At 36.4% G+C, this 26,901-nt stretch overlaps 1 long non-coding RNA gene across 2 annotated transcripts in view; it reads left to right on the top strand.

Moving 5' to 3' along the window:
• LOC121028675 (uncharacterized) overlaps window positions 1–26,901 on the top strand; it is an 87,502-nt gene that overhangs the window by 31,016 nt on the left and 29,585 nt on the right. Inside the window, exon 4 of one of the 2 annotated variants that reach the window (XR_005789378.1) lies at window positions 17,082–17,726. The exons of the other annotated variant lie outside the window; for it this stretch is intronic. This is a non-coding gene — a long non-coding RNA (uncharacterized LOC121028675). Of the gene's footprint in view, window positions 1–17,081; window positions 17,727–26,901 lie in introns of those variants that run through there. 2 annotated transcript variants of the gene reach the window in all.

Here is a 26,901-nt window from a genome sequence, read left to right on the forward strand (position 1 = left end):
AAAAAAGACAGTAGAGGGAAAATGATATGTCCTGATTTCTTGCAATAATAATCTTATAGTCATGACAGGTCATGATCTTCCTATAATACTCAAAAAAAGAAAAAGAAAAGAATTTTAGGTTACGGTGCACAGATGACAGCAACAGATAATTGGTAATGTAAATAAAGAGATGTTAGATGTCTGACTAATAAAATACTTCTGGCTTGCTTCCTGAGTAAATCCTTTTAAAGAGAAGAAAAACTATTTTAAATGGATAATTAATCTCAACAGCACTGGAAAATGAAAACAATGCTTGTCTGGCCCAACACACAAAAGCAGGCTGTGCAGGCTATGACTCGCAAGGTACTATGCATATATACAGCAATCCTCCCCTGGCAGGTTAGAAATAAGGAGGGATTTCTGTAAAACAGAAAGCAGGTAGAAACAGACTGACAGGAAGGCTGCAGGGGAACATTGGTACAGAACACTTACAGAAAAACTATCATGAAATATAGATCAAAGTAATTAAATGTGAGGAAGAGAATGATATCCAGGGGATCTGTGTGGGTGCCTATAAACTTCACAAGAACTGGACCTTCCTCTGTCTCTTGGTTTGACTAATCAAGAGGATTAGCAAAGGTATTTGAACAGTATCCCAGGCAACTAGCCACTCTTTGAGAGGAGAGGGAGCCTAGTATCCAGAAGACAAACTACAATTACACCTCCCGCAGGGATATTCTATCCATTTCTCACAACTAATCATGCAAACAGTTCTATCAAAATTTGAACAGCTGTTATTACCTGAGACCATGAGCAGGCAGTAATGAACCACCAGATACATGAAGAAAATCCAATAATCAGAGTAGCATAGAAGACAATTTTCCTCATAAAAATTTGCATCTTCAAAGTAAATATACATACAACAAAATCCTAACATGAATGAAGAAAGAACTATATGTGGAGATACATGGTAAAAATGTAGAACTCTGAGGATAAAAAGAAAAGGTGAAAGCTTTTTAAGAGCTGAAAAAAAAACTTTCTTACAAAAGAGTAAGAATCAAATTAGAATCAGACTTCTTCCTCAACAGCAGATGCTATAGCACAAGAAGGAGTTTTTCAAGTTCAGAGAACATGATGGTGAATTTAAGCCTTAATCTTATATCCAGCGAAACCATTGATTGATAGAGCAAAATAAAGACATTATAAAATATCAGCACTCATAAATTTCCCTAATCACAGTCCTTCCAAAAGAGAACTATTGGAAGATTGTTTCCACCAAAATTAACAATAAATCCAATAAATACGACTAAATATGGTGACAGATAAACGGTAAGAAAAATCTTAAGTAGGTGTAATAGCTGGTTCCTAATGTAAAATACATTAGCAAAACATGGACCTAAAATACACATGCACTGAAACTTGGAGTAAAGGAAGATTTAGAAATGGAGGAATAAAAATATGCAGTTTCTATAAAGAGGAAATTGGCTTGATGTTGTTTAATCCTGGATTTTGATAGAATAAGTTATTAAATGAATTTCACTAACATCACTAGCCAAAATTAACATGAGCAGAGTCAAATCATTATAAATATCAAGACTTACAGATTACCTTAACATTATTCCAATAATGTGGATTTATACAACAGATATCTATTGTTACACTCAGAGCTAATTTTGAAATGAGAAGTAATTTAACTACTAAAAACAAAAGAAAATAGGCAAAACAATAAAAATAAATAAATAGATTTCAGTGTGAAAACAAAGAAATGGAACAAACAGAAGTAATTCTTTTGCCAAAAGATGCACTCCATCAATATGTCCTAGGCATTAATGTATCTAATAGATTTAAAAATTGCAAGAGGCATTAACAAAAAAATTGTCTAAAGAAATTTTAAGATAAATGAAATTTTTGAGATAAAATGAAAAAATTTTAAGATAAATTTAAGATAAATGAAATTTTAAGATAAATAATTATATGAATGTATATATCTATATATCTATCTAACTTTGTACTCATATATATAAACTCTACAAATGAAACAATATAACACTTCTTTTTCAAAAAGTGGGGGAATTCACAAGTTAGCTAGGCACCAAGCTATAGGGGAGAGTAAATCTCTACAGATGCCAAAAAGCAGAGGCCATACAGCCCACATTATTCTTTTTTTTAAACATCACAATAAAGATATCTACTTAATAATTTTAAAATAAATTATTTTATATCATGGAATAATATAGAAATCAAGAAGAAAATGAGAATTTCCTCAAAAATAAGCCAAGATAGAAAAAGTGTTACTAAAACCTCTGGGAGGTGACCAAAGTCAGGCTCAAAATAAAATGTTCACCCATAAATTAATTTAATAAAATACAAGAAAATTTAAAATTGAATTATGTATGCTTCATATCAAGAAAATACATAAAAATAATATAAAGCAGAAGAAAGGAATAAATAGATAAGAACACAATTTTTAAGAAAAAGTAGTAATGATAAGAATACCAAAAGCTATCATTTATTTTTTATTATTTTTTAAATAATAATTTCAGGAATAGAATTTAGTGATTCATCAGTTATGTATGACACACAGTGTTCATCCCAACAAAGGTCCTTCTGAATGCCACTGTCCCATGTAGCCCAACCCCCACCCAACACCCCCTCCAGGAACCCTCTGTTCTCTGTACTTAAGTCTCTTATGGTTTGTCCCACTCTCTGTTTTTATATTATTTTTGCTTCCATCCCTTATGTTCATTTGTTTTGTATCTTAAATTCCACATGTGAGTGAAATAATATGATAATTGTCTATCTCTGAATGACTTATTTTGCTTAGCATAATATGCTCTAGTTTCATCCACATTGTTGCACATGCCAAGATTGCATTCTTTTTGATCGCCGAGTAATAGTCTACCGTGTGTGTGTGTGTGTGTGTGTGTGTGTGTGTGGCTGTGGGTATATATTCATATATACCATATATATATATATATATATATCTCCATATATATATATACACACATATATATCCATATATATCCATATATATATCCATATATATGGATATATACCACATCTTTATTCATCAGTCAATGGACATTTGGGCTCTTTCCATACTTTGGCTATTCGATAGCACTGCTATAAACATTGGGGTGCATGAGCCCCTTTGAATCAGAACTCCTGTATCCTTTGGATAAATACCTAGTAGTACAATTGCTGAGTCATATGGTAGTTCTATTTTTAATTTTTTTAAGAACCTCCATACTGTTTTCCAAAGTGGCTGCACGAGTTTGCATTTCCACAAGCAGTGCAAAAGAGATCCTCTTTCCTCACATCCTCATCAACATCTGTTGTTGCCTAAGTTGTTAATTTTAGTCATTCTGATAGGTTTGAGGTGGTATCTCATTGTGGTTTTGATTTGTATTTCCCTGATGATGAGTGATGTTGAGCATTGTTTCAGGTGTCAGGTGGCCATCTGGATGTCTTCTTTGGAGAAGTGTCTATTCATGTCTTTTGCCCATTTCTTCACTGAATTATTTGGTTTTTGGGTGTTGAGCTTGGCTAAGTTCTTTGTAGATTTTGGACACTAACCCTTTATCAGATATGTCATTTGCAAATATTTTCTCCCATTCCGTCAGTTGCCTTTTAGTTTACCTGATTGTTTCCTTCACTGTGCAGAACCTTTTTATTTTGATGAGGTCCCAATAGTTCATTTTTGCTTTTGTTTCCCTTGCCTCTGGAGACATGTGGAGTAAGAAGCTGCTGCAGCCAAGGTCAAAAAGGTGTTGCCTGTTTTCTCCTCAGGATTTTGATGGCTTCCTGTCTCACACTTAGGTCTTTCATCCATTTTGAGTTTATTTTTGTGTATGGTGAAAGAAAGTGGTTCAGGTTTATTCTTCTGCATGTCATTGTCCAGTTTTCCCAAAACCATTTGCTAAAGAGACTATCTTTTTTCCACTGTATATTCTTTCCTGCTTTGTCAAAGATTAGTTGGCCATACATTTGTGGGTCCATTTCTGGATTATCTATTCTGTTCCATTGATCTGAGTGTCTGTTTTGTGCCAGTACCATACCACCTTGATGATTACAGCTTTGTAATCCATGATTGTGATACCTTCAGCTTTGGTTTTCTGTTTCAGGATTACTTTGGCTATCCGGGGTCTTTTCTGCTCCCATAAAAATTTTAGGATTGTTTGTTGTAACTCCATGAAGAATGCTGATATTATTTTCATAGGGATTGCATTGAACATGTAAATTGCTTTTCAGTATTATTGACATTTTAACAATATTTTTTTCTTACAATCCATGAGCTTGGAATGTTTTTCATTTTTTTTTGTCTTCTTCAATTTCTCTCATAAACTTTCTGTAGTTTTCAGTGTATAGATTTTTCACCTCTTTGGTTAGGTTTATTCCTAGTTATTTTATGGTATCGGTGCAATTATAAGTGGGATAGATTCCTTGATTTCTCTTATTGCTGCTTCATTATTGGTGTATAGAAATGGAACTGATTTTGTACATTGATTTTATATCCCATGACTTTGCTGAATTCGAGGATCAGTTCTACCAGTTATTTGGTGGAGTCTTGGATTTTCCACAGAGTATCATATTATCTGTGAAGAGTGAAAATTTGACTTCCTCCTTGATGATTTGGATACCTTTTATTCCTTTGTGTTGTCTGATTGCTGAGGCTAGGACTTCTAACCCTATCTTAAATAACAGTGGTGAGAGTGGACATCCTTGTTATGTTCCTGATCTTAGGTGGAAAGCTCTCAGTTTTTTCCCCATTGAGGATGATATCAACAGTGGTTCTTTTGTATATGGCCTTTATGATCCTGAGTTGTGATCCTTCTATCCCTACTTTCTGAGGGTTTTATTAAGAAAGGGTATAGTATTTTGTCGAACATTTTCACTGCATCTATTGAGAGGATCATGTGGTTCTTATTCTTTCTTTTATTAATATGATGTATCATACTGATTTATTTGTGGATATTGAACCAAACCTGCAGCCCAGGAATAAATCCCACTTAATTGTGGTAAATAATTCTTATAATGAATTGTTGGATCTGGTTGACTAGTATCGTATTGAGGATTTTTGTCTTCATGTTCATCAGGGCAATTGGTCTGTAGTTCTCCTCTAGAGTGGGGTCTTTGTCTGGTTTTGGAATCATGGTAATGCTGGGCTCGTAGAATGATTTTGGAAGTTGTCCTTCCATTTCTATTTTTTGGAACAGCTTCAAAAGAATAAGTGTTAAGTCTTCTTTAAATGTTTGGTCGAATTCCCCTGGAAAGCCATCCATCCCTGGACTCTTGTTTGTGTTGGGAGTTTTTTGATTACTGATTCAATTTCTTTACTGGTTATGGGTCTGTTCATATTTTCTATTTCTTCTTGTTTCAGTTTTGGTAGTTTATATGTTTCTAGGAATTTGTCCATTTCTTCCAGACTTCCCAATGTATTAGCATATAATTGCTCATAATATTCTCTTATTATTGTTTGTATTTCTGCAGTGATGGTTCTGATCTCTCCTCTTTTGATTTTATTTATTTGGGTCCTTTCCTTTTTCTTTTTTGATCAGTCTGGCTAGGGGTTTATCAGTTTTGTTAATTCTTTCAAAGAACCAGCTCCTGGTTTCATTAATCTGTTGTACTTTTTTTTTTCAATATCATTGCTTTCTGGTCTAATCTTTTTATTTCCCTTCTTCTGCTGGTTTTGGGCTTTATTTGCTATTCTTTTCCCAGCTCTTTTAGGTGTGAAGTTAGGTTGCATATCTGAGACCTTTCTTTGATCTTTAGGAAGGCATGGATTGCTATTTACTTCCCTCTTATGACCACCTTTGCTGCATCCCAGAGGTTTTGGGCTGTCATGTTTTCATTTTCATTGGCTTCCGTGTACTTTTTAATTTCCTCTTTAATTTCTTGGTTAACCCATTCATTCTTTAGTAGGATGTTCTTTAATTTCCACATACTCATCGTCTTTCCAAATTTTTTTGTGTGGTTGATTTCAAGTTTTATAGCACTGTGGTGTGAAAATATGCAAGGTATGATCTGGATCTTTTGTACTTGTTGAGGGCTGATTTGTGACCCAGTATGTGATCTATTCCAGATAATGTTCCATGTGCACTTGAGAAGAATGTGTATTCTGCTGCTTTAGGATGAAATATTCTGAATGTATCCGTTAAGTCCACCTAGTGCAGTGTGTCATTGAGAGCCATTGTTTCCTTGTTGATTTTCTGCTTAGATGATCTGTCCATTGTTGTAAGTGGGGTGCTGAAGTCCCCTACTAATATGGTATTGTTATCAATGAGTTTCTTTATTTTTGCAATTAATTGATTTATATATTTGGTTTTTTCCACATTGGGGCATAAACATTTACAATTGTTAGATATTCTTGGTGGATAGACCCCTTATTTATGATATAATGCCCTTCTTCATCTCTCGTTACAATCTTTAATTTAAAATCCTGTTTGTCTGATATGAGTATGGCTACACCAGCTTTCTTTTGACAACCATTAGCATGATAGATAGTTCTCTATCCCCTTACTTTAGGTCTAAAATGAGTCTCTTGTAAGAAGTATATAAATTGGTCTTGTTTTCTTATCCATTCTGATACCCAATGTCTTTTCATGGAGCATTTAGCCCATTGACATTTAGAATGAATAATGAATGATAGGAGTTTAGCACCATTGTGTTGCCTGTTGAGGTGGTGTTTCTGGTGATGTTCTCTGGTCCTTTCTAGTCTTTGTTGCTTTGTCTTTTTTGTTGTGTTTTTTCTTTTCTCCAGTTAAAAGGTCCCCCTTAACATTTCTTGCAGGGCTGGTTTAGTGATCACAAATTCCTTTAGTTTTTGTTTGTCTGGGAAACTCTATCTCTCCTTCTGTTTTGAATGACAGTCTTGCTGGATAAAGAGTTCTTGACTGATATTTTTCCAGTTCAGCATGTTAAATATAACCTGCCACTCCTTTCTGGTCTGCAAAGTTTCTGTGAATAGATATGCTGTAAACTTGATCTGTCTTCCCTTATAGGTTAAGGACTTATTTTCCTTTGCTGTTTTCATAATTCCTTCTTTGTGTATGTATTTTGTGAATTTGACTATGATATGCTTTGTTGATGACTGGGTTTTGTTGAATATAATGAAAGTTCTCTGTGCTTCTTGGATTTTGGTGTTTGTGTCCCTCCCTAGATTTGGAAAGATTTCTAGTATAATTTGCTCACATAAACCTTCTGCCCCTTTTCCTGTCTCTTCGTCTGGGACTCCTATGATTCAGATGTTATTCCTTTTTTAATAAGTCACTGAGTTTTCCAAGCCTTGTATCATGATTTTTTGTCTTTGTTTCTGTTTTTTTTTTTTTTTTGCTTCATTTTTCTCCATAATTTTATCTTCTAAATCGCTGATTCAATGGCTCAGTGCTGGCTTGCCCCAGAAAAGGTTCGTGTGACATCACAGTGACAGAGGTTCAGAGATTAAGGCAAGCCATAACACACAGCTGGCACCAGATTTCACTGCATTCTGGCATTTTTGTCCCAATACCCGCAAATGTGACTGCTCTCTGGGGTCTGCTGGGACCTTTGCCTGCAGGGAGGCTGTATGACCTCTACCAAATGGATTCCAAGCAGGGGAACTCCTTCTCCCTGCGTGGCACTTGGACTCCTCAGATCCCGCTGCCTGCTCCTGGGGATTTGTCCAATTTCCTCACCAGAGCACCACCAGGCACTGAGTTCTGCAACTCCAGACTCTGTGCTCCACTGTTCACAGAATCCTGGTGATAGTGAAACCCTCTCTTTTCTCCCCATCAATGGTTTTGGGAAACAGATTTCTTGTTTAGTTCCCTGCATGTGTTTTCACTGTTTTTCTCTCTTTCTCTCCAGCTACTTTTGGGGGAGTACTTTTCCTTCACAATTCCAGTGCACCATACTTCCCCTGTTTCCCATTCTCTGGCCTCTTCCCACAAAAACATCTCCCTCCTCCCATGACTTTTCTCTCCCCCAATTCACCTCTCTGCACTGTGTACCTGTCAAGTTCTTTGGTTCAAATTATGCAGATTGTTGTGTTAATCCCCAGATCAAAGTCCTAGGTATGCAAAATGGTTTGCTGCTGATCTGGTGCATTTCAGGGGTGAGACAAGTTCAGGGTCTCCATGCTGCTCTGCCATTTTCAAAAGCTATCATTTAAAGAGAATGTTAAATAGAGTTTGGCATGCCAATGATTTTTTTAGAAGAGCAAAAACACCACTGGTATAAGAAATAAAGCATAATTACAGATACAGACTGTTATTAAATATATAAGAGAAAATGTATGAAGAACTGGTTGTGGGTTGAAGTATGGTCCCCTTAAAAACCACATGTTGAAGCGTTTAACTCCCAGTACTTCAGAATGTAACGTTATTTGGAGATAAGGTCTTAGGTAATCAGGTTAAAATAAGGTCATTTAGATGAGTCCTAATCCAGGGACAGCTGGGTGGCTCAGTGGGTTAAGCACCCCATTCTTGATTTTGGCTCAGGTCGTGATCTCACAGTTGTGGGATTGAGCTCTGCATCAGGGTGCTGGCCCTGATGCTTGCTTAAGATGCTCTCTCTCCCTCTTCCTCTGCCCCTCTCCTTCTCATGCATGTTCTCTCTCTCTCTTTCAAAAGAAAGAAAGAGAAAGAAAGAAAGAAAGAAAGAAAGAAAGAAAGAAAGAAAGAAAGAGAAAGGGAAAGGAAGAAATCCATTATGACTGGTGTCCAAGGGAAATCAGAAAATGGAGACAGACACAGAGGAAAGATGGTATAGAAGACATGAGAAGACAGCCGTCTATAATCAGACAGACAGGCCTGAGCCACATCCTTCCCTCACAGCCCTCACAAAAATTCAATCCTGTCAACATCTTGATTTTGGACTTCCAGACTCTAGAACTCTGAGATAATAAATATCTGTTGTTTTAGCCACCAAGTATGTGATACTTTTTACTGCAACTATACAAACTAATGTGAGCTGTAAACCAGTATATTTGAAAAGGTAGACAAAATGGATGCTTTTCTATGAGTACTTAAATTATCATCTAAATAAGAAAAAAGAATTAAAGTATAAATATTGAAAGGAAAGGATAATACTCTCATCATTTACAGGTCAGACGTCTTCAGAATAAGTGGATTTGTTTTCTAGAACTGTCATAAAAAGTACCATAAGCCAGATAGTATAACACAAGAATTTACTTTCTCACAGTACTGTATACTAGAAATGTAAAATCAAGGTATTGTCAGGGATAGCCTCCTTCTTAGGGGCTTTAGGGAGGATACCTTTCTTCTGTCTTCCTAGCTTCTCCTGGTGACTTTTGATCTTTGATTTCCTTCTCTGCATAATTTCCAATATTCTCCAAACTCCAATATTTTCCCTTGTAGTTACATAGCTTTATCCCTGTGTGTCTCTGTCTTCACATAATGTTTTGCTATTCTTTTAAGGATACAGTCATATTGGATTAGAGCCCACATGAATACCTTCATCTCAATTTGATTACATCTGCAAAGACCCTATTTCTAAATAAGGGCACATTATGAAGTATTGGGGTTAAGACTTCAAAATCTTTGGAGATAGATATTATATCTATCTCTAAAATATCAATACACAGAATCAGCTGAAAAACTAGAAGTAATAAGCAAGTTGAAAAGGTAACCTTGCATAATACCAGCACCAATTATTTCTTTTCCCTTAGACCAAAAACAGAAAATTGAAAACTGTAATGAGATAGAGAAAGAGAATGTTTGGGACTCCCATGTTGGAGTTATTACTGAGGATGACGAGATTATACACAATGCTTGGCTAGCTAAAATGTAACATGAGATCTCTGGTGGGCTGCTGTTAAGCTTGGGAGGGGCATGGGCCTCTTGGAATTCCCGAGGCCTGTGGTAACAGCTCTATACTGCAGAATGCCTAGGTCTACCCTCCCAGTTGTTCTGCAGTCCTTGGGGAACTCCATTATCTATATATTGTATGCAAAGTTTGGCAAATTCAATAGGACACATAGACCCTTGCTGTATATCTTTGATTTGATTAGTTTCTTGTGATTGTTGACCTTTATGTCATGCACCTTTGTTTTGCTTGCCTGAAATGTTATACTCCCTCTGAACACAACAAGCCAATGAGATTTGTGATTGGCCTGACACTGCAATAAATGAGAGTGAAGCAAACAGGGTCTTCATCTGTGAGCATTGGCCCCCATGCCTTCTCCTCTCTTTCTTAGCGAAGTGTGGAGTTATTTTTCATCTGTAGGTACAGGGTTTCCTGGCCATTCCCAGCTCTCCCATAAGTAAGAGAAACAACAAAACAAAAATACTAAACTAAGCGTAAGAAAAGTCATCACTATGTAAAGAAAAAGTCACCAATGGGCATAAAAATCTGAATAATAGGGAAGACATTCGATATTCCAGGGTGGAAAGACACAATATAGTAACAACACTCATTCAATATTAATTTAAAATAATTCCTTCAATACAATTTATTATATACATTTAGTAGCAACAGAAATCAAGGCAGCAAATTTTCTTTTTTGAAAAAAATGTTTATTTGTGAGAGGGTGCAAGCATGTGTGAGGGGGAGGGGCAGAGAAAGAGGGAGAGACAGAATCCCAAGCAGGATCCACACTCAGCATGGAGCTCAATGCAGGGCTTGATCCTATGACCTTGAGATCATCACCTGAGCCAAAATCAAGAGTTGAATATTTAACTGACTAGCCACCCAAGCTCCCCAGTTCTAATGGTTTTCAGTTGATCCTGTGTGTTGATATTTTAGAGGTGGAATTACGTACCCACTCAAAAGATATTTTGAAGTCTCAACCCTAATACCTCATAATGTGCCCTTATTTAGAAATAGGGTCTTTGCAGATGTAATCAAATTGAGATGAAGGTATTCATGTGGGCCCTAATCAATATGACTGTGTTCTTAAAAGAAGAGCAAAACACCACGTGAAGATAGAGACACACAGGGAGAATGCCATGTAACTACAAGGGAGAATATTGGAGTTTGGAAAATATTGGAAGATATGCAGAGAAGGAAATCAAAGATCAAAAGTCACCAGCATAAACTAGGTTTATGATTTGCAACAACTTTATTTTCAAGATCATATGAAAGACAAAACTACAAAATGAAATGAAAGATCAAGAGTTTATTGAAAAATAAAAACACTGAAGCGGTGTATTTGGTGACCATGTTATAGTAACAATCATAGAATTAGTAAACACGGTAATAGATATGATTTGATGCGTGAAGCATTTTTCTAAAAGCCTTACATGTCATAGACTCTGGGTCTAGAGTTATTTCTTGTCTAGCAAGAAAGCGGGATGCAGGAGTAAAATGCAAGGGATAGCTAATGTCCGGGAGAAGACAAGAGCCCCAATTAAGGGTCCTTGCTCCGTTTTTATTAGGATCAGAAGGCTTACAAATATGGTGATGGACGTGCTCAAAGTTATAACGAAAGCATCAACTTTAACTCATGGACGTAAGGTAAAGGGGGTTTTGAAGATATGTGGAGCTAGTGTCAATACAAAACAAAATTATTGCGCTGAGTGGAAGGTTGTTTAGAGCAGACGTGAGGCACCACCTCTATTTATCTAAACTGGTCTAGAAGACAAGAAAGACAGAGCATGCTACCTCAGGGTCAACAAGGCACCTTTCTTTTGTTAATTATCTCCTCTCAGGGCAACTTTGGCCCTGCAGAGGTCTATAGCCCTATTTACCTGTTTACCTAAATTTAGTCCGTCCTTCCTGTGAAAGCAGCTTTCTGCTATACTACTAACTTGGGTGGCACTTCTGCCCTGAATACCTAATCTTGTTTATTTCATATACCTTTGTTGTTTATTGGGGACTTTGTCCCGCCCTCTCTATACCTATTCACCTAATCTTGTTTGCCCATACTTGGGTGTGAGCATCCTATGGGTTTGTAATTCCTTATGCCTTGATAACCCATCAGTGCAGGCTCCGGGAATTCCTAAACTTATTCCCTACAGTTTACATATATTATTTTACTTAACATAGCTAAAAACTCTTCTTAATTTGACAGGTGAGGCACTAGATGACTATATTGTCTAAGGTCAAACCATTAGTAACTATGTGGTCTCATTCTAGAGCCTCCATCCTTGAACAGGACTATATGCAGCCTGATAATGAATTATAAAGTCAAAATGATTAGAATTATATGGTATTGTCATAAATATAGACATATAAGTAATGGAATAGTACAGAATCCAGATGCTGACCCACTGATGTGGGAGTTTAAAGGTTTTTGAGGTCATTATGAAAATCAACATACAGAAATTCTTTATCAATGTAGCAAAATTTGTTAGCTCTTGCCTCATACTATTCAGTGCATATAAGAATGCAAACCTATAAATAAGAAGAAATATGAGAATTTATTTTATAATTTACTTTTTATAAAATATGCTTTATTTTTTAGATCAGTTTTTGGTTCACAGCAAAATTGAGCTGAAGGAGTTCCCATATACCACCTATCCCCACACTGGCACAGCCTCCTCCACAATCAATATCGCACCCGTGGGTGGTGGCACATTTGTTACAATGGATAAACCTAGCTGTTGACACATCAGTCAAAGTCTAGACTGGACGTTAATGTTTGCTTTTTCTGTTGTACATTCTATGGGTTTTGACAAATGTATAATGACATGTATCCACTACTATAGTGTAATGTAGAATAGTTTCACTGCCCTAGAAATACTCTTTGTTCTTCCCAGTTATTCCTCCTCTTCTCAACCGCTCTCACCATAGTTTTGCCTTTTCCAGTATGTCATATAGTTGGAATCATACAGTATGTAGACTTTTCAGATTGACTTCTTTTATTTAATGATGAACATTTATTAGACACCTGGGTTGCTCAGTTGGTTAAGCGTCTGACTTCAGCTCAGGTCATGATCTCACAGCTTGTGAATTCAAGCCCAGCATCAGGCTCTGTGCTGACAGCTCAGCGCCTGGAGCCTGCTTTGGATTTTGTGTCTCCCTCTGCCCCTCCCCGACTCACACTGTCCCTCTCTCTCTCAAAAATAAATAAACAACTAAAACAAAATTTTTAAAATAATGACCATTTAATTTTTCTCCATGTCTTTTCATGGCTTGATAACTTATTTCTGTTTAGCACTGAATAATATTCCTCTGTTTGGATATGCTAGAGTTTATATATCTATTCACCAATGAAAGACATCTTGGTTGCCTCCAAGTTTTGGTAATTATGAATAGAGCTGCTATAAACATCTATGTGCAGGTTTACACCTCATTTCTGTGTAAATAACCATGATTACCGAATAATATGTTTAGTTTTGCATGTTTAGTTTTATTAAAAAAACAAAACAGCTGCCAGACTGTCCTGTACCATTTTTGTATTCCCAGCAGCAATGAAAGAGAGTTCCTGTTGTAATTTTCCTTTATAATCTACTTTCTTCACAGTAGTAGTAATTATCTTATATATTCTTTGTTTATTCATTCTTTGTCTTTCCTTACTGGAATATCTTGTTTATTATTGTTTTCTTTGTACATAAAATAATGATTAAGTTTCAATAAGTTTCCTTAGTAAATATACATTGAATAAATAAATCATTCAGTTTAACTATCCCAAGTTGCGACTATATAGAGAACTCTGATAAAACCAAATAGAAAAATAAAAACAACAAAAAAGATACAAAGAAAACATATAAAAAAGAAATTAAAATAGTATGTAGTCAATAAGGGTGTTTTAAAATGCTCAAATTCACTTTTAATAAGAGAAAGAAAAATAAAAAAATATTACCTATAATATTCAAAACAATTTAATAAATGATATTGCTTCCTGGTATAGTTATGGAAAAACACTGTCACATATTCTTGGTGACATTGTGGATTTGTGGTCTGTAGTATATTATAAAATAAATGTTTGTACAACAAATAAGGGGATAAAAAATATAGCTGTTTTTCCAAAAACTCTACTACTGCTAATATATGTTACAAAACTGGTTGTCCAGTTATGTTATATTGAGTGTGAATCTTTTATAAGGTATATATCTTTGTGACTCATTTCTGTGATTTTAAAAAAGATCAAAAATCTAAATGAATAGTTAATTTTCTTATCTTGTATCCAATTATGCATATTTTACCAATTGGCCCAATAAGTGTCTTAATTCCAGGGGCTTGCTGAAAAAACGTTAAGTATAAGACACTATTTTTCCTTTGGAGATTTTATATATATATACACACACACACATATATATATATATGTATGTATACATATATGCATATATATGTATTATGTATATATGTATATATACATATATGTATATATATGTATTGTGTATATATGTATATATATGTGCATGTATATATATACCTATATATATGTAAAACATTTTATAGACGTACCTATAGTGTGTGTATGAGAATTGGAAAGTTCTTCATATTGAATTAATATAAAATGAATATGTTAAATGAAAAAGTTATTCCTGGACGAAATTATTTTCTTGAAGAGTATGTTCCCTTGTGAAGATCAATTACAGATTTTAGGTGCCTAAATCTTGTTCTTTTCAGGAATTATCTAATGTTATTTGACAAAAGGCTTAATTAACCATTAGAGCCCCCTCCCCCTTCTCTCTCTTCACTTATGTAAGGAAATAGGCAATGACAAAGAACACAGAGGATTTCCCTATCATTCTTCCAAACCAAGCTTCCTTAACTTACCATGCCAGTGTACATTTTGAAAGTTCCTAGAAAGTCTGTATTCCTTACAGTCTCCAGAATGTAAAGCATTATTTCAAACAGTGTGGGAAGATGTTCCCTAGTGATAACAATATATATTTGTTAGTCTTTTTTATTAATGAAGACAATATTTAAATTACATTGTTGCAAAAGGGTGCAACGGGTTTTTTTATTCACAATTGAATTATGCAATTTAGAGGAAAGTGCAAAAGGTCTAGCAAAAGTCTACAATTCATTCAGACATTTCTGTTTCTTTTTCCAATGGGTCCAATAAAAGAAAATAACCCAGTGGATTAACAAAAATGCACATACTTAAATAATGAAATGGCATTTTTCTGAACATATGGTATCTTTACTATATAGAAGGTAAGGTTATGTCTTTTCAGCTACCCAAACAATTCACAACTGCTCAGCTTTGTTATCCTGAGCTAGCTTCATAGTTAAAATAATTTCTGAAATCTGCTTTCTGAGATTAGAAGTGCCCTCTCCCCTAATTTGCACAAAAATAATTGGAAAGGCACATGTACCAGCTTCCAGTTTATACAAGTTCATTTATTTGAAATCCCTTGAGCTCCTCCAATTAAAAAACAAGTTTTTGAGTTAATATCCTTCAATTGTTAAAAACTTGCGTCACTGTGAGAGCACAGTGAAACGTAAAGGTCCCAGCACACTGGCAGTTGATTGTGAGGGGATGTGATTGTTCCACATTTAGACTGGAAAGGGTTAGGAACTCTACTTCCCAATGTGGTTAATGAATGAAAGGAAAATTGGACCCCTGAGCCAGAGTAAATGACCTAAGGGAGTGAAAAATGTTCACAGGTTAACAAGGGCAAATGTTCTTTGCCATAATTCCCAGAGGAGCCAAATGACAAAGGGGCCAATGAACTTCTGTCTTTGTATTATTTATTAATCCATTTTCTTCCTAGAAAAAATAACTTGGCATAACTCTGGAAGACACTAATGTTGAACATCTTAAACTCCCTACTTGTTTCTCCTTGCTCTGATTCATTCATTAACATACTTTGTGTTAATAATTCATTTGGACATATTCAGTTCAGATGTACTAAGAGATTAATCCATCGTCCTATACTATTTTAAATATTAAGAATATAATATGCCTTAACATAATAGGCGGAGTTGGAATCCAAGCTACTAACTTTAAAGTGACATAGTAATAAATTCTTGGTTATCTAATTGGTGCAAGTGATTATGGAGATTTTTTTTCCCCTTAGAGTGGGAATTATTTCAAACATTTGTTTAAAAATATTGTTTTCTCTGAACTGAAGGGAGTTTTCATAACCATAGCCAAGCCACCACCCCTGGTCATGTTCACAGATACAAAACCCCTGATTGGCTGTTGATGAGTCATTCCTCTTGAGGAATCTTATCTTAACACCTGCCTTATCTTTAACATCCTTTTCAACTTCTTCTAGAAAAACAATAACCAAAAAGGAAAAAAAATATTTGGGATCAGTCCAGTTTTGAAACACCTGCCTTAGAGATAAAGACTGCAATTCTAGGCATGTGTAATGTCTTTACTTTGGGTCTGGAATTTGTTCACCCCTATTGTGAGCATCTGCTGACTTTCTCATACATGTGCTTTGCCTGGGAATTACTTCAGTCTAGTAAATTATAAAATGACAAGATCATCTCTGCTACCATGGAAAAATCTGTATATCAGAAAATGTCTGAAGCTCTGGCTTCATAGTAAATGCAGTTTATGAGTTGAAGAAACATTACAACACCAACTCTAATGAATCAGCCAGTAATATTTTATGACATAATTCCAGTCTGATATTGATAATCTTTAACTTGCGGTTCAAGAGGATATCCCAGGTTTATGTGACCATGGTGAACCAAAATAGAACCATTTAAAAAAAATTACAGACAGGAACTACACAGCTGGAAACCAGAAGCACCAGTTTTACTTGGGCTATTAAGAAAATTCACAGTTAACTAAATACAAAATATTTATTCTACCTCATTTATTTTCCCCTTGGTATTCAGATGTGCCCCATATTAGTGCCTATGAAGAGGTTATTATAAGGGCATAAATTTGTTTTAAAACCATGAGTTAATTTGCTATGTAAACAGCAAAAATTACCGAGCAATTACATAATTTATACTGTTATATTAATTAGTTATATTGATTTTTAAAGAATGTAATTTTCTCCTTATGAATAAATGCTTTGACATTAGGAAGTCTTTGCCTAAGGCTCACTTAGCTAAATTCTACGCAATCAGAAACTATCTGGAAGGAAACAGTAGGGAGAATGTCTCAGCAAAATTAACCAGCATCAAAGAGCTTGCCTTGCAAAACCAAGTTAACCACGTGATGGCAAATGCCATAAAGGGTTTTTTTAATAAATAAAAACTCTAGATAACTTCACAAGGTCCCTTTTATATTTTGCTTTCAGGGAATCAGCTGGCCCTACTTGATGAGAAGAAATGATAGAGAAAAGCACACAAGTCAGTAAATGGCTGAGGAAGGAATGTGAGAGATTGTGGTTAAAATTATGATGGCAGTGAGTATGCTCAAGAGTTCCTTTAAAGTGACAAGTCTTAGAGCGCCTGGGTGGCTCAGTTTGTTGAGCGTTTGACTCTTGATTCTGCTCAGGTCATGATCCCAGTGTTGTGCGATCAAGCTCCTAGTCGGACTCTATGCTGAATGTGGAGTCTGCTTAAGATTCTCTCCCCACCCCATCTCCCATCTCCTCCCATCTCTCCCCTTCCTCTACTTGCTCCTCTCCCCACTCCCCCACTCCTCTCCTCCTTGCACCTCTCCCCTGTGGTGTGCTCTCTCTCTAAAAAATGAAATAAATCTTTTAAAAAAATGACAAGCCTCAACAGTAACAAGTATTGCTGAAGATGGAAAGAAACTGAATCCCTTATTCATAGCTAATCTTAGTTCACCATTTTAATTTTATTCATTATTATTATTTATTTTTGTTGTTGCAAAACGTTTCATTGTTTTCTCTTGGTCCACAGCTTGGGAGAGGGTTCCAGAATGGTTAAGAAGCTGTCTTGTGGCTGAAGGCAGAGGCTCAAGCAGAAGCCCCAACACCAAGAGGAGGTGGTGGCGGCGGGGGGCGGGGGCCGCTCATGGGGAAGGGTAGGTGTGCCTCAAATGCTATACTTCTTCAGAGCCTCCTAGTCATACTTGAAGGTGAGCCTTTCAAAGAGATACTTATCCAGCCCGGGTGCCACTGGCCTGAGGAGATAGTAAGGTAGTTGCTTTCTTCCTAAAGAGTTCTACCTGCTCATTTAGTTAGTAGTTCTCTGGGAAGTCCCAGAACTGCGTGGGCAGATCCAGAATGCCCAGATCTCAAAGGTCCCTGGTCAGTTTCTCCAGAATCATAGTGACTCCCATGGCATTCAGGTTTTACCCCCACTCATCTTGGAATGGCTTCTGCATGTTCTGGAAGAAGGCACAGCTCTGGCACTGGTTTTGCATCTTTGAGAGATACTTGGCTCTTTCTTGCTTTCTCTTAGCTAACTTTGGAAGAAGTGACTCTCCAGGGCCACATCTCATGGTCAAAATAGAAGCGCAGATAAAGGTAGGTGTAGGAGGCCCACAGATCCATTTTGATGATGCAGTTGACAGGAACCTTCACCTCAGTGGAATAATTCTGTTGAATCTGGGAAGTCATGGGTAATAGGCAGTAAGGAGTTAAACTCAAAATATGGTGTTCACTGGTCCCAGAGACAGAGGATGGCAGAGAAGACGGTTCTGAAAAGATGGTGGTTGGAGGCTGGAAGAAAGGACAAATCCAGGTCTCTTCTACACAAACACTGTTGAAACAAGAGATCTCCAGGACCTCCTGAATGCTAGTTCAGCCATTTTCAAAAAGACTCTGGCAGTTCTTCAAAAGTTTAAACATAGAATTACCATAAGACCCAGTAATTTCCCTCCTACCTACATACCTGTTATGAACTTAGCTGCAATGAATTCACTGCCACCACAGGCCCAGAAGAGATAGGCCTGAGGAGCAAGGCCTTCTACTCCTCAGTTACAGAAAGTGGAGCCACCTTCTTGGTTTCAGTAGGCCAGGCTGTTCCTGACCAGGGTTTCCAGGGCAAGGCCTAACCCATGGCTGAGAGGGTATGGCCACCACCCAGAGCCAAAGGGATGGCTATGCTTTCCAGAAAAGCCTCACTAGTGGGCCTGGAAGGAGTGGCCACCATCCTGGTGGAACCCACAGGACAGAACATCTAGTCAGAGAAGATTTTGGAGCCATAACTTCTAATGGAATTTTCCATGGTAGGTCTTAGATTTTCTCATGACCTGTCACTTCTTTCTTTGTTACAAGGTCTCCCTTTTGGAAAAGAATCTCTAGCCTCTGCCTGTCCCACCATCTTATTTTGGAAGAACTTATCTGGTTTCATAGGTTCACAGGTGGAGAGGAATTTTTCCTCAAGGTCATAACTTAAGTTTCATTTATGCTTGATCTAGATAATATTTAGATGAGACTTTGTACTTGGTGTTGATGCTGAAGTAGGTTAAGGCTTTTGGGGCTGAAGAGATGAGGTGAATGTATTTTGCATGTAAGATGGGTGTGAGTTTAATGAGAGGATGACATAATGTGGAATGTTGTGGATTGAATTGTCCCCCTTTCTAATACATAGATTGAAGCCCTAACCCCCATTGTGACTAAAATTGGAGAATAGGTCTTTATTAATAAGGTAATTGAGATTAGATGAGGTAATAAAAATAAGATCCTAATCTAGTTCAACTGGGATCCTTATAAGAAGAGTAAGAGAGGGGTCCCTCGGTTGCTTAGTTGTTTAGGCGTCTAACTCCTGGTTTCAGCTGACGTCATGATCTCACTATTTGTGAGATTGAGCCTAGAGTCGGGCTCCATCCTGACAGCACAAGATTTTCTTGTAATTCTCTCTCTCCCTCTCTCTCTGTGCCTTTCCCTACTCATGTTCTCTTTCTCTCTCTCTCTCAATAAATAAATAAATAAATAAACTTAAAAAAAGAAGATGAAGAGGCACCAGAAGTGTGCCCAGAAAGAAGGCCAGGTGAGGAAGAGGAAAAAGGCAGCTTTCTACAAGCCAGGAGAGAATTCACCAGAAACCAACCCTGCCAGCACCTTGATCTTGTAATTCTGGCATCCCAAACTGAGAAAATATATTGCTTTTGTTTAAGTGACCCAGTCTGTGGTGTTGTGATGTTGCAGCTTGAGCAGACTAACACAGTCCTCAGAGTGTGAAAAAGAGATGTGCACACACAAACAGTTGCACATGAATTTTCAAGAAGCATTATTCCTAGTAGTCAGAATGTGAAAACAACCAAAATGTCCACTAACTGATGAATAGATAAACCAAATGTGACATACTCCTACAATGGAATATTGCTTGTCAATAAAAAGGCATAAGGGGGGCGCCTGGGTGGCGCAGTCGGTTAAGCGTCCGACTTCAGCCAGGTCATGATCTCGCGGTCCGTGAGTTCGAGCCCCGCGTCGGGCTCTGGGCTGATGGCTCAGAGCCTGGAGCCTGTTTCCGATTCTGTGTCTCCCTCTCTCTCTGTCCCTCCCCCGTTCATGCTCTGTCTCTCTCTGTCCCAAAAATAAATAAACGTTGAAAAAAAAAAAAAAAGACATAAGGTACTGATGCCCACTATGGCATGGATGAGCCTTGTTAACATTGAGCTAAATAAAATAAATTAGTTTTCAAAACACCATATTTAGTGTGGTCCCAATTATACGACCTCTCCAGACAAGGCAAATCCTTAGAGAAAGAAATTAAATTAGTTTCCTACATCTGGGTGATGAGTAAATCGAGTACCTGTTTAATGGACACAGATTTTCTTTGTGGGATGATGAAATTATTCTAAACTTAGATTGTTGTGATGGTTGCATAAGTCTGTGAATATACTGCAAATTATTGACTTGTTCATTTTAAATTGGTGAATTTTATGTTATATGAATTTTATCCAATACAGGGTGGTTGTTGTTGTTGTTTTTAATTGGCATCCTCCAAGATCACATTTATTAATGCTGATAGGTCTAGTTCACAGTATATCCATTAATGGTTTATTCAAGAGTGAATCTATCTGAATGGAAAGAGCATCTCTGACTTCTCCTTCTACTCCTAAAGTGTTATGGCAAATGCTTCATTTTGCTCTTTATTTACCAATTCCACTCTTCCTTCCTTTACCTTCTCTTCCTTTTACTTCTTGTATTGAATAATTTAGTCCTGAAAGCATTGGGTGAGGCAGAGCAAGGTAAGTGTCTATGTCATGGGAGACATGAGGCTCACAGAGAAGTGTCAGAGCCGAAGTAAGCTAAGAATTGTGCCTACATAACAGGGATGCCTTGGAAAGAGTGTCCAATTTCTGCTTGGTTAAGAAGAGTTTTTCCTTGATGGTCAGCCTTGCATGAAGTGCCAGAGTCTAAGCAAGCTAGGAAGGCATCCCTGTAGATGGGCTACCCTACACAGAATGTCAGGGCCTGAGTAGGATGAGGAGGAATGCCCACAGGGCAAGTTTGGACGTGAAGATTCAGGGAAAGAGCAAAGTGAGAAGTGTGTTCCTGAAGAAGACAGCCTGGTTTGAGATCTCAGAGGCTGAGAAAGTCAAGAAGAATATCCAAGTAAGTGGGACAGTCCACTGTGGGCAATTAGAATCCAAGCAAGATGGGGCGTCTGGGTGGCTCAGTCAGTTCAGTGTCCACCTTCAGCTCAGGTCATGATGTGGCAGTTCATGAGTTTGAGCCCTGCGTTGGGCTCTGTGCTCACAGCTCACAGCCTGGAGCCTGCTTCAGATTCTGTATCTTCCTCTCTTTCTGCTTCTCTCCCACTCATGCTCTGTCTCTCTCTGTCTCTCAAAAATAAATTTAAAAAGTGTTAAAAAAAAAAAGATCCAAGCAAAGTAAGAAGGGCACTCATCTAAAAGGACAGCCAAGCATGAGTTGATGGTGACCAAGTGAAGTAAACAGGGTTTCTATGTGAGAAGGTGGATGTCCCTGAGTAGAGAGTCAGAGCATGACTAAGTTAAGGTAGGTGTCTAAATGGAAGAGCTGTGAAGTCTTAAAGTCCAAGAAAGTTGAGAAGAACATCTGTGTGGAGGAGGATGGTACAGGCATTAGGAGTCAAAGCTCAAGGGTAAGGGAGTGTCCAGAAGGATGACGTGTTGGCAGCAAGGCTGAAAAATTATTTATATCCAGGGAAATTAACAAATAAAGAAATATATATATTAAAGGTCATAGGATCCATGTTCGTCAGTGTAAGAGAAAGGATTTACAGATACCAGAAGGGAAAAAGATATCATAAACTATTTGTTGTTACATAGGAATTGGAGGCTTGGGTGTGAATTTTCAGTTTTATCTATATATGGTATGACTATAATAAAGGTTATGCAATGTGTAAATATGGATTATATTGGTTCTCAAATTTTAAGGTCCTTAAGAATCACCTGTCATGATTTTTTAAATGAGATTCTCAAGCATCATTTCAGGAAATTCAGAAACTAGATCATAATCAAATAGATTTACCTCAGAAATGTAAGATTTGTTTAATATTTGAAAATCAATGCATTTCACTACAATAACAGAACTAAAGACAAAAAAACTATGTGATTATCTTAGTAGACACATGACAACATACAACTAATACAATTTAATTTCCCTCATAAATTAAAAAAAAACAAACAATAAAAAAGAAACACCACTAATTTGATTAATGACATTTATAATTACCCTGTGTTAGCTTGGCCAGAACTTTCTTAGAATTGCAAGTAGCTTGCTATCTTTCTATTTTTCCTTAGAAATCTTTCTTCCTCTTTTTCTTTGAAGTATCAGATTTGCCTTGTGATCTGAAAACTATTATTCCATCTTCTCTGATTCTTCCCTTCTTTTCATTCACTTTCAGCAATGAAACTTCAGCACCTCATTTCTTCTTAATGTTTTATTTCCAGATGACTTGGATTATGAACATTTAATTTCACAAAACCCTGTACAAATGTTCATGGCAGCTGTATTCATAATAACTTCTTAATTGAAACAACACTGATTTCTATTAATAGGAGAACTGATAAAGAAATTATGGTATATGTGATGGTAGGCAGGATTATTAATATCCCTTATCCTGAGTTTCTTTATCTGTAAAATGGAGGTATGATAATAATATTTCCTATGTCGTGGGCTTTAAAGAAAGATCACATGTGTTCATGAGTGTGAGGTGCTTAGTGTAACTTACATTTGATCATTCCTATATGGTCATATAAATTACCAATTATCATTATGAGTATAATTTCACAGTGTTTTTTTTCTGGCTCTTAAACTTTTTGAATTAGTTTTCCTTAAAAAGACATGTTCATAATTTCTCTCTATGCTTAAAAACTTATGTTGACTTCGGATTTTGATCACGTCAGGTTTGAGTTCATCATTCTGTTACTGAAAAGTTATGTGTGGTTAAAGAAAATATTTGCATGCTTTTGATCCTTTTAAATTTTTTGAAAAAATTTAAGGGCCTAACTAACATCTTATCTGTCCTGGAGAATGTTCCACATGCACTAGAGGGCAATGTGTATTCTGCCGTTGTTGGACTGTGATCAGTAGATGTTTTTTAAGGCCAGTTTATTTATGCTGTTATTCATCTTTATAATATTCTTTGTAGTTATTCTACCCATTATTGAAAGCAGGGTATTGAAATCCCCAAATATTATTGCTGAATTATCTGTCTCTCCCTTTATTTCTGTTAGTTTTTGTTTCATTTATTTAGGATATATGTTCATATCCTAATGAACATATGTTCATATGAACATATGAATATATGAACATATGAATATATGAACATATGTTCATATGTTCATAATTGTTTTATCATCTAGATGAATTGAGTCTTTTCTCAATGCAAAATGTTCTTTGTCTTTAGTGACGATTTTTGTCTTAAAGTATGTTTTGTCTAATTGTAGTATACCATTCAAGCTGTCTTCTGGTTACTATTTGAATATTATGTACTTTTCCTTCATTTTCCTTCCAACCCATTTTTGTTTTTGAATTTAATGTGTGCATCTGTAGAGAACAGAGAGTCAGCTTGTTTTAAATCCATTCTGCCAGTCACTGCTTTTGATTGGAGAGTTTAGCCTATTTACATTTGAGATAGGTACCAATAAATTTGCAAGGGCCATTTTCCTGGGGTATTTTTCTATATATCTCATATATCTATATATCTCATTTTCTATGTATCTCATTTTTCTATATATCTATATATATTGTTATTTACCTTTTTGTTGCTGTTATTTCTCTATTCTTCCATATGTGCTTTCTTTTATGTTACATATTTTCTAATATACTATTTTAAAACTTTTATTATTATTTTACCATTTTTTAATTTATTCTCAGAATGATTACCTTAAGGATTATAATTAACAACTCAAACAGCTTAGTTCAGATACATATGTACTTAATTTTAACATTACAAAAGTTTTACTCCAATACAGCTTCATACTTTTCCCCCACTTTGTGCTATTATGATCCTATAAATGACATATTTATACATTATAATTCATCAACATAGTTTTATAATTATTTATTTATGCATTTGTCATTTATATTAAATATAAGAAAAGATTTACAAAGAAAATGATGTATATACTTTAATTTTTATCAGTTTATGTTGTCACTTATACCAGTGCATTTATTTCTTCATGTTGAAGTAAGTTATCTAATGCCCTTCCATTTCAATCCAAAGGACTCCCTTTATATTTCTTGTAGGGCATGTCTGATAATAATAAAGTCTTAGTTTTAATATCTGAGAATGAATCAATTCATCTTTTATTTTTGGGGATGTTTTTTGTGAGATATAGAATTCTTGGTTGTTTTTTTTCAGCCCTTAGAAAATTGTCATCCATTGCTTTCTAATCTCCATGGTTTCTGGTAAAAAGTCAGTCATTTATCTTACTGAGGTTTGCCAAGAGTTGTGCTAAAGTTCAAGTTTATGTTTGTTTGTTTGTTTTTTCCTAGCCCACAGATTGAGACCAGTTTTCTGCACATGCTCACTAGTCCCCTACCAAAATTTACTCTCACCATCATAAGGAGCATGTAAAAGGAGGTGGCAACAGGGTGTGTGGTTGAGCTGCCCAGAACCCTGGAGGTGCCCATCAGCCAGTTGGGGTGATCTGCAGGTGAGGCATCCTCTCTGGTTTACGGGAAGCTTCTTCAGGAAGTCCACATACCTTTAATACACTCCCAGAGTCCTATAGGCCACTCTCTCAGCCTTTCTGCATCCCCAACTAGTGCACCTCAAAACTCAATACTGTGGATGGGGAAAGAAAGAACTGGGCTTTGATGGCAGCATCTCACCCAGCTGGGTATGCAAAAAATACTGACTTACATGCTCTTACTTTCTCCCTTGTTAGAAATCTTGGGCCAAAAAGATTTCTCTTGGAACTAGCTGTGGCACCTTGGGTGAGCAGTGATGTGGATAAAGTAAAATTATTCCTCTAATCTCTCCAGTGCATCCAAATTTGTATTTTTGTGTTTCAAATATACACTGAAAGCTCTCCACTGGACTTCTGGACTTCCACAAAGTCACTTGACCATGAGTGATTATCTTGAGAAAAGGAACTGAGAATAGCTAGAGCCAAGTCATTAGCCACTGCCGGGTCCACAAACAAGAATGAGGCCTGTATGCATATTACCTGATGACAGGTGGGCAAAACTCTTCTCAGATTTTTTGAAATATAGCTCCCACAAAGGTACTTCTGTCTGTGGATAGATACCAAATTGTTGTTGTTAAAGTGGGAATATATTGAGTAACATCTTAATCAGACATCTTGCTGACATCAGTCCCACATCATCCTTTTTTTTCCCCCTTGAATAAATGCTCCTACTATTGTTGTTGGCCTTTGGTCAATTTCCAGAGTTCTGAAAAAGTTTCTTTTATGGAAGCAAGGATTTTCAGAAGTCCTTACCTCACTATACCAAAAGTACTTTTCCTGTCTTTGTCTTAATATAGTTTATGATCATCCATCATCTAGACTTAAACATTTTAAACTTAAAATATTTTTGCAGATGACCTACACCAATAAGATGAATAAACTAAAAAAAGTTTTGTTTAGTGTTTATTTATTTTTGGGAGAGACAGAGACAGCATGTGAGTGGGTTGGGACAGAGAGAAAGGGAGGCACAGAATCTGAAGCAGGCTCCAGGCTCTGAGATGTCAGCACAGAGCCTGACGTGGGGCTCGAACTCACAAACCGTGAGATCATGACCTGAGCCAAAGTCAGACACTCAAACAACTGAGCCACCCAGGCGCCCCAAGATGAATAAACTTTTAGAAATGTTAACTTGATATAGGTATCCCTTGTTATTTAAACTCTTTCAATTCTCAGACCAGATCTTTCTGAATAACGATAAAGATCTTACAATATCTAGTTCCAAATTCACTCGTTACTTCCACGTATTCCATGACTCAGAACTGTTTGCCAAGCGTGCTGTACTCACTCACAGCTTCTAGTTTTTACATACTCTGTTCCCTTTGCTTGGCCAGCTCACTTGATGAGTTCATTCTAGTCATTCTTAAAGTCAGAACCTAAGCACTCCTTCTCTGAGACCTTTCTGTACCCTTAGAGATAATGTCTTTTTATACCTCCATTGTACTGTGTGCATTCCTCTTTTAACCACTTTTTACATAGTATGTGCTTGTTGTTTGCCATCTTTTCCCCCACCACCTTGAAGGCTGTGATTACAGAATTTCATTTTTTTAAACCCTATTGTTAGAAAAATGCCTGCCCCATAGTATGAACTACTTGAATACGGACTTAGTAAATAATTGAGTGAGACACTTAAGAATCATAGACCAGGAAGTTTGGAGGAGGAAGATATTAATAAGAGGATCATGGTCCTAGCTGTTTTTAATCAGAAAAAAATATGTTTGGATGATTTTCCTTTCTTTCTTCTCCAGAAAATGATAAATAGCTCTTTTTTCCTTTTTCTTCCCTGGTAAAGAAAATCCCCTTAGCTTAGTAATGCCTCCAAGTGCACTAAGAGTTAATGGTTCAGAGCTCAAAGGAAAAGACTTGGCATGGGCAGGGATGGGAGGAGAATTATGCAGCCAAAATATTTCTCTTCATTTTTTCCTCCAACTCCGGGGAAGGAGAAAACATAAAACTGAATATTATATTAAGCATTAAACAAGCATAATATTCTCACTCTATGATTAAAGGATAATGGTGGTATTATGATGATGTCAAGTATGATAAAATAAAATAAATAAATTATAAGAAGTCAT

This window comes from Herpailurus yagouaroundi, unplaced genomic scaffold (genome assembly GCF_014898765.1).
Source record: "Herpailurus yagouaroundi ecotype Mexico unplaced genomic scaffold, PumYag 100, whole genome shotgun sequence".
Taxonomy (NCBI): Eukaryota; Metazoa; Chordata; class Mammalia; order Carnivora; family Felidae; genus Herpailurus; species Herpailurus yagouaroundi.